Source organism: Dendrobates tinctorius, unplaced genomic scaffold (genome assembly GCF_039654945.1).
Source record: "Dendrobates tinctorius isolate UK_male_01 unplaced genomic scaffold, ASM3965494v1 ptg000334l, whole genome shotgun sequence".
NCBI classification, from domain to species: Eukaryota; Metazoa; Chordata; class Amphibia; order Anura; family Dendrobatidae; genus Dendrobates; species Dendrobates tinctorius.
This window is the reverse complement of record NW_027362000.1, coordinates 3,851,094-3,863,627: the sequence shown is the minus strand read 5'-3', so window position 1 is coordinate 3,863,627 and position 12,534 is coordinate 3,851,094. Positions and strand designations below refer to the sequence as shown.

At 44.5% G+C, this 12,534-nt stretch overlaps 1 long non-coding RNA gene across 1 annotated transcript; it reads right to left on the bottom strand.

Annotated features, from left to right (window-relative positions):
• Nucleotides 1-2,734: 2,734 nt before the first annotated feature.
• LOC141074843 (uncharacterized) lies at nt 2,735-9,925 on the bottom strand. The gene is made up of 2 exons (XR_012227221.1): nt 4,788-9,925; nt 2,735-4,196 (listed from the first exon to the last, which is right to left on the bottom strand). It is a non-coding gene; the product is annotated as an uncharacterized lncRNA (long non-coding RNA).
• Between the last annotated feature and the right edge of the window lie 2,609 nt (nt 9,926-12,534).

Here is a 12,534-nt window from a genome sequence, read left to right as displayed (position 1 = left end):
AGCCTCCCCTTGCACTGCACACACAGTGACTGGTGTGTTGTACAGGCCAAATCGCTAGCAGCAGAAGCAGTTTTTTTTTCTTCTCAGCAGGACAAAAAAAAAAAATTGGGATTGCTTTTAAAAAAGCAGTTTGCGGAGCAGTGGGTAAACAGCAATGCAGGAATGTCAGGAAGCCTTAGAAGGCAGCCCAACAACCAACACCACTGATACACCACTATATAGCCTCCCCTTGCACTGCACACACAGTGACTGGTGTGTTGTGCAGGCCAAATCGCTAGCAGCAGAAGCAGTTTTTTTGTCTTCTTCCCTGCCTAACGCTCTCCCTACAGAATCAGCAGCAACCTCTCCCTATACTGAGATCGGCAGAAGTAAGATGGCGGTCGGCGTGCACGCCCTTTTATACCCCCTGTGACGCCCACCAAAGCAAGCCAATCACTTGCATGCCCTTCTGAAAGATGGTGGTGACCCCTGCCTATGTCATCACGTTGCCCACAGTGTCCGTGGATCCTGATTGGCTGAAAAAGAGCGCAAAACAAACTTTTGAAACGCGACTTTTGCGCGTAAGTCGCCGACCTCGTAGCCGACCTCATCCTAGGGTCGGGTTTCGTTTCATGAAACCCGACTTTGCCAAAAGTCGGCGACTTTTGAAATTTTTTGACCCGTTTCGCTCAACTCTCATGACGACTACTGGTTGGCCAGCATCCTGGATCCATGCTATAAAGGCAAATTACAAAACATCATGCCACAGGAGAACCTTGACCTAATATTGGCTAACAAACAAGCAACTCTGGTAAACCGGTTGGTTGAGGCATTCCCAGCACACGGCAGCGGTGATGGTTGTCACACTAGCCGTAGGGGCCGGGGGCAGCTTGGAAGAGGTGTTGGTGGTGCACACTTCAGAAGTGGCGTTGGAGACAGGGGTTTTATGACCATGTTGTGGACTGATTTTTCAAGTCCCGCTCACACGACTGGTAATACTGCATCAATTGAAAGTGACAGGAGACAGCACTTGTCAACTATGGTTACAAACTACATTTCCTCCTATATCGATGTTCTCCCACACAGGTCATTCCCATTTGACTATTGGGCCGCTAAACTGGACACCTGGCCTGAATTGGCACAATATGCCTTACAGGAGCTCGCTTGCCCAGCTGCAAGTGTGCTATCGGAAAGAGTCTTCAGTGCAGCTGGATCAATCCTGACAGAAAAAAGGACCCGTCTGTCGACCCAAAATGTGGATAATCTAACCTTCATTAAAATGAACCATGCATGGGTTTCCAAGGATTTTGTCCCACCTTCCCCTGATGACACATAGGTTGACAGAAAAATGGCTTTCTTTGGTCCGCCTCTTCCTGGGACTTGACCAATTTCGCCTTTAGCAGTAAGTGAATGTCCCACATCAACATATGCCATTTTGTAAACCTCCCTAACTGGGCTGCCTCCTCCCCCCATGGCCGGGGTCACCACCTAGCGCACGCAACCATGCAAGTGCCATTGCCCTAGACAGGTGGGTGGGCCGACTCTTGGGCGCGGGCACTGGCACAGGGTCCCTCATAGTGCAATCAAGTGTCTCTGACGGTGGGGGTGCACACCCGCCGTCAGACCCACCGCCGTACTATGAGGTGCCCAGTGCCAGTACCGACGCCCACGAGTGGACCCCCCTTGCTTGGGCAGGGCCCCAGCATTTGCAATGTTTACCTCTCCCTGCTCCTCCGCTGTGTAGTCTGGGCTGTCAAATCCTTCACTGGGACTGCCACTACAAATTTGGTGAACTGATAGAAGATGATGGTTAAGACGTAGCTATGCCCTGTCCCGCTGGCCGGGATCTAGCTTCAGATGATCAATGGCTTCCATTTCTTATGGACGTCGACTCACAGTGAGATGCAGTGGTGGTTTCTCATCAGCTTTCACAGTTTTCCTACCCACAGACGTGTGACATTCCAGCACACATTTTTAAATGTGCCCTCTCATGCCAATCCAAATGAATCGCCTACGGCCTGTGGCTTCTGTCTTTTGCACTCCAAAGTTACGTGACAGAGCATGATAGGCAGTGAGTACCATGTTTACATTTCTCCCTGTGATCAAAATTATATGGATATGAGTAATGGCGAAGGGATCAATGGTACTGCGATACAGCAACACTTTCTTCACAAAGAAAGGTTTTCGCTGTCTCCACACACTAATAAATTGAGGGTCTGCATCGCCTCTGAGAATTGTGACGGAAGTTTATCCCGTGAACAGGAATTCCTAGATTTCTGCAATCACTAGAATTTATGTCAGTAATTGTATGCATCTCATTTCCTATTGCGGAGAGTCTGGACTGTCTTACTGAGACAGAAATATATATGAAGATTTAAAAATACCACCAAAAGTGTATACTGGTGTATGCTTCAAATACATTTCCTTTTTTCTACTTTTTAGATTGCTGTCTAATCCATACTGAGAACATAGAGATTTTAAATATTTAAACTATGCTATATATACCTGCTATCCAGTGATAATGTACCCTTTCTCAACTTTGTACAAGCTGGTCAAATCCATACTGGGCCTGAGACCATCTGAGCCTGCCTCCTGATCTATAGACATAGGTTTTTAATGTGTAAACTATGCTATACATATGTCGGGATCCCTCAGATTACTCTTTCATCTGAAGGACCGATGTTCTTGGGTGTGAAGCATCATATGTCTCTAATTAAATCAGCTCCGTGGAGAAGAACTACACAGACACCAGCTGTATAATACCACTCAGGATGCCTCCAAGACGCCTCTGGCTTATCAGTTAGGCTTCCGTCTTTTATAGTAAAGAATTTAGACATTTACAGACATGCGCAGTACAAATGATTTTACAACTTGTTTTTGACAAAGAAAGTCATTTAGGCGAAAAAGCAGAGGTATTTGACCTTGGTTCACAAGGGAGATGTCTGAGACATCTCCTCGAAGAACAGATAAGGTTTTAAACAAGAGAATGCAACATAGACAGAACTCAATTTAACTCCTTCAGTTCCTATCATTCCCCCCTTTGACATCTTCATTTTCCACAATCTGGAACACTGGATCCTGCAACAACAGCGGATAGTGGCTCGTTCACCAGGTACTATCCCAGGCCGACGGGTTGCCCAAGGGAGACAGGTCTTCTACCTTCTCCATCCCCCAGATACTGAAGCCACGTCCATCATTGCAAGAGTACGCTCCTTCATGCCAGAAATGAGATGTCAATCTAGGACTCAAAGGAATAATAGTTAAATTCTTGTTGTTTACAGTCAAACTTCCTTATCTATTTCTACATCTTTTCTTGCATACAGAGATACACCAAAAAACAAGTTTCAATAGCACATATATTACGAAGATACAAACAACAATACGTAATAGACTTAGTATAATCCCAGCTATCCAGCCTCCAATACCCTTAAACCAATTAGCTGGATTAAGAAAGGAGAATGTATCTGACCACCAACTATCCTTAGTACGATCATTGTCTTTATCGTACTGATCTCTAAGTTTTTGAACATCCTCTATTTTTAATTTTAACTTTATAATGCTGTTGGGATCTATATAATGACAGCAAGCTGGTCCGATGACCTGACACATACCTCCTTGCGCTGCAGTTAAATAATCTAATACTATGGTATGCTGATTAGTGACTATAATAAGCTGATTTTGGACAGCAACGGTGGTGTTCAATATATCCAATATATCCCATATTTGGTCATCTAAGTAATCTGTAGCCCTGACTAATTTATCCCACATTTGAGTGATCATAGGATAAATAAAAATAGAGCTGACAATTTTATTAGCCACACTCATCTGCACTATATGTGGTCTCCCAGAGAGGCGAGGTGTATTGTCAGCAGCTCTTTTGTACAACGTGTGTTTAGGTATGCTCTGAGTATTCAACTGGTCATTCGGAATAACAAAGGTAGCTGGAGTCAAACGACCCAGAGTACAAGCACCTTTTACCCCTACTGGCAACCATTTATATGCATTGTCTCCACATACCCAGAACATGTCACTAGGTAGGTCCCATAGGGCTGAATGTTGTAATACCAGTCTATGAACTAAATCTATGAACGCAGATACATTCTGAAGCATACACCAATTTGGAAGTTGTCCTAAAGGGCTACAATACCCTACATCGGGATTTCCACAGGTGGGAGTTCCTTTCTCATATCCAGATGACTCGTTGCAAGGTATATTACCTGAAATATTAAAACAAGTTTCATTATTGCCCTGGGGAAATAAATTGGAATACTCCCAGGACGTGTTATGCAACCTTCTTTCTAGCAGTATTGGTTTGAAGGCATCAGTAGAGTGGGAAGTTACATTAAAACTAACTTGTAGGCCATACATTGGAATTTGCCCCAGGTAGGTTAATCGAGTTCTATTCCTGGGTACCCAAGCCCCCCCTTTATATGCCAGATATTGAAGGTATGTATTACTTCCTGAAAGATTACCCTGCCACCAAGGGTATCCTACCCATCCCACAATAGGTATACCAACAGTTGTGTTCCATAACTTCACATTATTTGTGGCATTATTAGCAAGTGTATCAGAACAACTGGTCCAGGCAAATAATTCCTCGGGTGGCATAGGAATAACAAGGAACGGAATACTAGTGGCTGATACTGCTGAATGTGTGCAGATCCAGCAAATGATTTGACCAATCATTCAGTAATTTTTCATGATGTTGTATAAACTTATTATTCAAGGACATTGGAGAATTTAGATTGTCCCACGCAGCTACCATTATTACAGATAATGCAACAAAACCAAACCAAAACGTTATGCACTCTTATGCTTTGTTAACTCCTGTGGCTAGTTTGCAATGCGATGCGTGGATCCAGGTTGGTCGTCCTTCCAACTTAACAGAAGTAGGCGTTGTTAGGAGTACTTGGTAAGGTCCTTGATATCGGGGTTCAAGGGTCTTTCTGGAGTGTTTCTTGACATATACGTAATCACCAGGTTGTAGGCAGTGAGTTCCTTCCACACTATCTGGATCTGGAATGGAAGAGAAAACTAGAGAATGCATTTGAGTTAAATGCTTTTGCAACTGGATTACATAACTTGTCAAATTATCCACATTGAGTGTTAAGACCTGTGGGTAATACAACCCTGTGTTCGGTGGTCTTCCAAACAGTATCTCGAAGGGTGACAGTTTAGTTTTCCCCGTGGGTGTGTACCTTACTGAGAATAATGCTAATGGGAGACACTCTGGCCATGGTTTATGGGTTTGTTCCATGGTTTTCTGTATTTTCAATTTCAGTGTCCCGTTCATTCTTTCTACCTTCCCTGAACTCTGTGGGTGGTAGGGTGTATGAAATGCCTGTTCTACACCTATCATTTGCATTACATTTTGCATTACCTCAGCAGTAAAGTGTGTACCTCTGTCTGATTCAATTGTTTCAGGGACACCGAATCGTGGTACTAGTTCCATCACCAGTTTCTTTGCAGTGGCTCGAGCTGTAGCCGTTTTCACCGGGTAGGCCTCTGGCCATCCAGAGAAGAGATCTACACATACTAGGATATTTGCATACACTCCTACCTTGGTAGCTGTATGTCGTCAATCTGCCGTCTCTGAAACGGGTAGAGAGGCCTAGGTGTCGCTTTCTTAGGGACTTTTACTGTTTTACCTGGGTTGTGCTGTGCACAGATGAGGCATGATTGTACAAGTTTCGCGGCTGCGCAACTGAAGCCAGGAGCGATCCAGAAGGCATCTACCATGGCACACATGTGACTTTTTGAGGTGTGATTGGGGCCATGTGCTGCTTGCGCCATGATTGGGAACAGGGACTTTGGTGGGCACATTTTATCCTTATTCTCCCATACTCCATTTGAGTTCAGCTCAGCTCCCAGTCTCCCCCGGTGTACCTTCTCTGTTTGGGCAGCCTTTTGCTGGAGGGATTTCAGGACATCTAGACCCAATGTGGCTGGAATACGCTGACTCCCCGCCACCGTCCACTGCTCTCTCTAGGCCGCCTTGTGCTATTTTAGCAGCCTCGTTCGCCCTTCTATTGCCCTCTACCTCCACGGAGTCACCTTTGTGTGTGCTTTTACCTTGACAATGCCAACCTGGACTGGTAACATCAATGCCTCCATCAATTGTTTCACCAGCTCTGCATTTTTAATGGGCTTCGAATCTGTGAAAATATTAGCGACTTTACCTGCAGCGGCTCTACACGCCTCAGTGAGTGCCTTCAACTCTGCCTCCTGCGCCGACATGTGAGGAGAGAGTGGTTCCGCTCGGATTACCTCATGTGAGGATACTACTGCATATCCAGTGTAGAATCGTCCATCCTGGTGGTATCTGGGGCCATCTACAAAAAAGAAACTCAAAGTCTGCATTAGGAACAGGTTTTTCATGAATGTGTGCAAACCCAACTGTCTCCTGACTCATCAGTTCTATGCAGACATGTTCATGCGTCATGTCAAAGTATCCTTCCTCACTTGCCAATACGGTCACCAATTCCCCCTTTTCTGAATCCACAGGCAGGAGGGTGGCTGGATTCAGAACGTTACATCTTTTGAGGAGTGACATACTCAGGAATTAGTAGAGCACACTCAAGTCGGAGCTGTCTGGCCCTAGACAGATGTTTTGGTTGAACTTGTAGGAGTATGGCATGGATGTCATGTGGGGAATAGATTGTCAAAAGAAACGTCAGTGTCATCTCACATGCCTTCCCTATTACGTCTCCACTTTTTTCCTTGTGCTCCAGCATACATGACAGGTCGTTTTATTATCCTTGTTTGCTCAATTTCTTTAGCTACCTTAAGGAGGTCTTTCGGATCTACATGTCTCCATTCAGGTCTGGCTGTCTGTACTGCGTCTCGTAAGTCTTTGTTCATACCGTCAATGAATGCATTCACCAGTATTCTAACATCAAGTGGGTTTATGCAAATGTACCCCATGTCTGCCCATTTCAGCTGTAACCGTCCAAGGTATATCTCTACTCTCTCTCCTCTTTGCTGTGTCACATTAGTCAGGAGTACAGACTGCTCTGATTGTTCCACTGCAGCCCATTGTCTTAGTGACTCACAGTACGTCTCCCCAGATCGTGCAGATTTATCATCCATGCCCCAAGCCTGATTCTTTGTCACATCTGTGTGTCTTAATTATATGATCTAGTGCGTCACCTGCCTTTAAACTCACCAACCTCTCTAGGTCTGCCCAGGTACACTTATATGTCTGCTGTACTTCCTTTGTGTCTGTAAAACAGGAATGGTTGGTCTTCAGGGGCAGGCAGCTGCTTCAGCAAAGCTAGCTGGTCAGAGGGGCTCCAGGGATAATACACCTGCATCTTTCTTATTCTAGTCACACTTCTAGGTCCTGATGGGGTTGGCCGTCTGATGTCTACTGTCAGCTTACTCCTCAAGGGCCAATGTCCCTACTACCCACTATCCACACTATTATGTCAGCTTCTTATGATCTTGTCTGGATAGGATTTAGTGCAATTCTCTTAGGTCAGTAGCACAGGTCACACAAGTAGCTATTCAGTCTGGGTTTGTCTGAGTCTGACCACAGTGTTTACAAGTCCATCTGTTTTGTCTGGGTCTCTGGTTACACTTTGTCAATCAAACATTCATAATACACCTTCCACACTGCTGCACATTCTCAAGCATCATTTATTCACTTGCTATTTTCTTCCCTTGTCTGTGCCTTTTTGTACATCCAAACATTCACACTCTGGTATTTTTGCCTTTTTCAATATTTGTCCCACTTGTTTTACTGCTTCCTTCCTTCTCTGTCTTTTGTAATTTGACACAATTTGCTATACAAATCAATCACACAACTAGAAGCAGGTTCAAACACATTAATGACCAAGCAATCACTTACAATTCCCTTCTAAATTAGGCACCAAATCTTACTTTTAACTTCCAATCTTCAATTAAGTACTGTTGCTTTAAAATGCACAAATCTTTCAGCTTGTACCTTACGGATAGAATTACAGAGAATTTTGAGCACAGCTCACACTCAGCAGAGATAAGAGCGAAGGGAGAAGAAAAACTACGCAGCGGTATCCTTCACCCCTCCCATCAGAATGCAGCGTCGTCCTTCACAGAATTCTGTAGTTCTTTAGACTTATCAAAATCAATTTCTACAAAGAAACTCAAAATCACGGGATTTCACTGTAAGAGCAGATAACTGTATAATGAGATTAACCATGCCTTGCCCTTTTTCTGGCCAAATGCATTCAGGAAACTTTACAATGTAATGCCACATATAACACGAACTATATCATTACTCAATTCATTCAGTCTCAGATGTAGATTTGAAATATCTATAACGCATCTGTCCGGGATTCCACCACAACTAGAAAGGTCACAAATCTCTTGACACAAAAATGATGTGTGATGATTCATTCATACGTGCTCATTCACTGATTTTTTTTTTTTTTTTTATACTCAATTACTCATCTCTCATCTTATTCAGAGGTTCTCATAGACATATATACAAGGATTCACACAGCCTGCCTATCTTGCACTTTGGATTTGATTAATACTTTTTCCAGGTTCTTTGCTGCACTACTTCCATATCTATCCTCAATTATATCACATAACCGATTTCCTTCTTCAGGTATCTTTCCCTGACTGTTCCCCATCTTATTTTTTATTCTTATCCTGTCTCTCTTGTTGTCTTCCTGTTAGTCCCCTGCCTTAGGTGGTGTATTGGGTAAGCTCAAGACTAGGCTCTACTATACCTCGTTACCTTCTTCCTAAGGTGCTAACAGGCTAAATGGAGTGTCTGTTCCTCGGTGTACTACGTGTTTCGTGTACTTATATGCTATGTAGCATCCGAACAGAAATACTCCCACAACACACAGGATTGTAAATAAAGTGTCCATCTATCGGGGTTCTTCAGTCATATCCTGTCACAGGCTCATTTCACGGTCCTGTGCTCATTCGGTCACACTCTTATCTGTCACAAGGTTTATTCGTAAAGGGTGTTGATTTAAGCTTAGGCGGTGACCTCCCCGAAAGGACGCTGTCACATGGCCCAGTTAGGCAATATCACCACTCTTTGAACGAATACCTACTGTGCAACTTATTTGTCTACTTTCCACAACCTTTCAAATCAAAGTAGCCATTCAACAACCTCCTCTATTCCTAGTGCGGAACCGTCTATTGTGAAAAACTTGTCCGTCCGGGCTGCGCAGTATGAACTGTTCACCCAGCCTTATATTCCGTAATGTCAGACCTCTCCCATTTTGATTTGCATCAGCTCTTTTACTAAAAATAGCTGTGCACAGACAGAACCTACAGTAACCTCTCATTCGAGCAGAAATTACATATGCGTGTCACACCCGATTTCCTCAGAGTTCTTATATGGACCTGATTTTACGGCCCCCTCCTCTACTAGATTCCCTTTTATACGGACCTTAGTTATAATGATAGATTATGAAGAGCAGAGAAGAGAAAAATTGATCTCTTACCTGGCCAGGTGTTTAGGTCTGCTGTTCACAATTTCATTAGTAACTGGAGTGGTCTGTAGGTCGGGTAGTCTTGGAGAGGTGCCTATATCAGGTCCCTGTTTCGGGCGCCAGGAAACTGTCGGGATCCCTCAGATTACTCTTTCATCTGAAGGACCGATGTTCTTGGGTGTGAAGCATCATATGTCTCTAATTAAATCAGCTCCGTGGAGAAGAACTACACAGACACCAGCTGTATAATACCACTCAGGATGCCTCCAAGACGCCTCTGGCTTATCAGTTAGGCTTCCGTCTTTTATAGTAAAGAATTTAGACATTTACAGACATGCGCAGTACAAATGATTTTACAACTTGTTTTTGACAAAGAAAGTCATTTAGGCGAAAAAGCAGAGGTATTTGACCTTGGTTCACAAGGGAGATGTCTGAGACATCTCCTCGAAGAACAGATAAGGTTTTAAACAAGAGAATGCAACATAGACAGAACTCAATTTAACTCCTTCAGTTCCTATCACATACCTGTAATCCGGTGATACGGTACCCTTTCTCACCTTTGTCCAATCACGTCTAATCCATACTGGGCCTGAGACCTTCTGAGCCTGCCTCCTGTTATATAGACCTACGTTTTTAATGCGTAAACTATGCTATACATACCTGTTATCCAGTGATACGGTACCCTTTCTCACCTTTGTTCAATCACGTCTAATCCATACTGGGCCTGAGACCGTCTGAGCCTGCCTCCTGATATATAGACATAGGTTTTTAATGTGTAAACTATGCTACATATATACGTGTTTCCCGGTGAAACTGTACCCTTTATCAACTTTCTAGAATCTTGTCGAATCCATACTGGGCCTGAGAACGGCTGCCGAGCTGTTAAGCAAGCTACAGCAACTGTGGTTTGGACACGTCATTTTTTGGATTTTTTCAGGAATGCCGGTTGACCTGCACTTACTGGGAAATCATCGTTCGCGGGGAATAATTGGAATCACAGATCCCCATCACTAACGGTGTTCTGCTGGCTATCTGCACCTGTAAGCGACATAAGCTGGTCCTTTCAGTGTAGCACGCATGCAGCCCCGGACATGTAACACCATGCTAGACCATGATAGTGCCAGAGCCTCGCGTATCCCTCTAGTAAGCTTGACGCGTACCGCGGGGGCATGCCGGAGTCTCGTTCGTTAATGGAATAAAGCTGACAAATCGCTAGCACAACTACAAACGGACATACCACACCACACACACAATCGACAAAGCTTTCAATATGTGCATCTTTTCTTGAGGTGGCATGGTTGTGGTTTCCCAGGTGGAGTCCAATTAAGCCGCAGGCTCCACTCCTGGTAGTGTCCTTTTGGACATTCCTTTAAGGTTCAGCTTTGCAATCATACTGCCCCCGGAAAGCAAACACTTTGCCACCATGGACGCTGTTTGGAGTTTCGTGGGAATAACGCCGCCCGATCACCAGTTGCGATAATTTATTGGTGGGAAGTATGACGGTATATGATCGTGTTCGATTTCAGAATTTTTTTTTTTTGGTTGGTATTTTACATTTTTATTCCAGCCTTTCTTGACTTCATAAGGGAATGACAAGCCTATATCTGTGTCTCCTCCACCTCCTCCTTTTACTCCTCCACCTCTTTTCTAAATGTAGTTGCCCTTTCCCATATGTAATTTTTGTCTTCTGAGCATTTTCTCTGCTTTGGGACACCTTTTAAGGTGTTTTGTAATTGTTTTCAATGTGTTTGTATATGTTTGTGCTTGCCTGCCATTGTTTTCAATGGGGTTCGATGAACATTCGACGAACTTGCCTCCTGTGTGACGAACCAAAACACTAGTGTGGTGGCTCAAGACTACTGATATATAGAAGAACATTGTTAATGTTTAAACTATGCTATATATACCTGCTATCTGATGATACTGTACACTTTGTCTACTTTTTATATTCTTGTCTAATCCATACTGAGCCTGTGAGAGTCTCTGTGTGACTGATGGAATATATATGGAGATTGACAATTATCCTTTGACTGAATAGAGCTGTACATTTCTGATACAGTGCCATATATCTGATGTTATTTTGTGTCTATTTTGTGCAAAATTTTGAAGTTTGGTGGAAGAGGCTGCGGACGTGGGCGCAGGGGGGCCAGCTGGTGATGATGGTGGTGGTGCATCTGCTGGTAGTGGCAAAAGCACAATAGCAGCTAAGGCAGGAAGTGTTGAGCCTGCGTCATGGTCTGGCTCCGGAACGCCTGGAATGATACCTTTTCTTGGAGTAGGTTAACCGCTTTTAAAGGCGGAGCGTGAGGAACTGGTTTTGGCTTACATTGCCGAAACAGACTCCATCAAATATGCCCGCCTCTTCTGAAGTTTCAAAAAATGCAAGCACTGAGTGGTCAAGTGCTGGCTTCTGGTCAGGAAGAACCCCTTTCCTTGTGTCCTGCACCCCCACCCAAACTGAATGAGGCAGCAGGCCACACTTCACATTAGTCCATGTAGCTCATGCTATCATACCATGCCTGGGCTATCAAGTCAAATCGTGAATTCCCCAGTCCAAGATGAATCTGACATGGAGTGTGGGTGGCCAGCCAGGGCAGTGGGGTTAATCGGTAACGGGCCGGTGTCTCACAGGGATGTGTCACGGTGGTGGTGACCCATTCCGTGGCCCTGGGCGTCCATGCAAAGGGGTGAATTACGTTTATAGGTGAATGATACGTGACGCCACCTCTGGTTTCTGATTAGATTGACCAGTGCTGCAGTGCCGCTTCTGTGGGACAGATGTTGTGGTGCAGCTAAGATGTAGAAGACCTGCACAGGTAGGGCCGTAGTCGCAGGGCAGATGAAAGAGTTGGGAGATGGTGTGCAGTGCAGAATGTAGCTGAGCCGTGCGCCTGGCGCAGGAGAAAGATGACAGACGCAGTCGTGCAGTTCCTTTACCTGTACTTGGTAGGTGCTGTCCAGGACCCAGAGTACAGATGGAGAAGGAGTTGGTCAGCCTGGAAGCCAATTAGGATTTCTCTCTCTGAAGATAGGTAGTGTGGCCTCCGTTCTAGAGCTTATCTGAGGTACTCGCAGTGCTGAGTTCAATGAAGTTCTCCCTGCTGACTCTCTTTTGGAACTT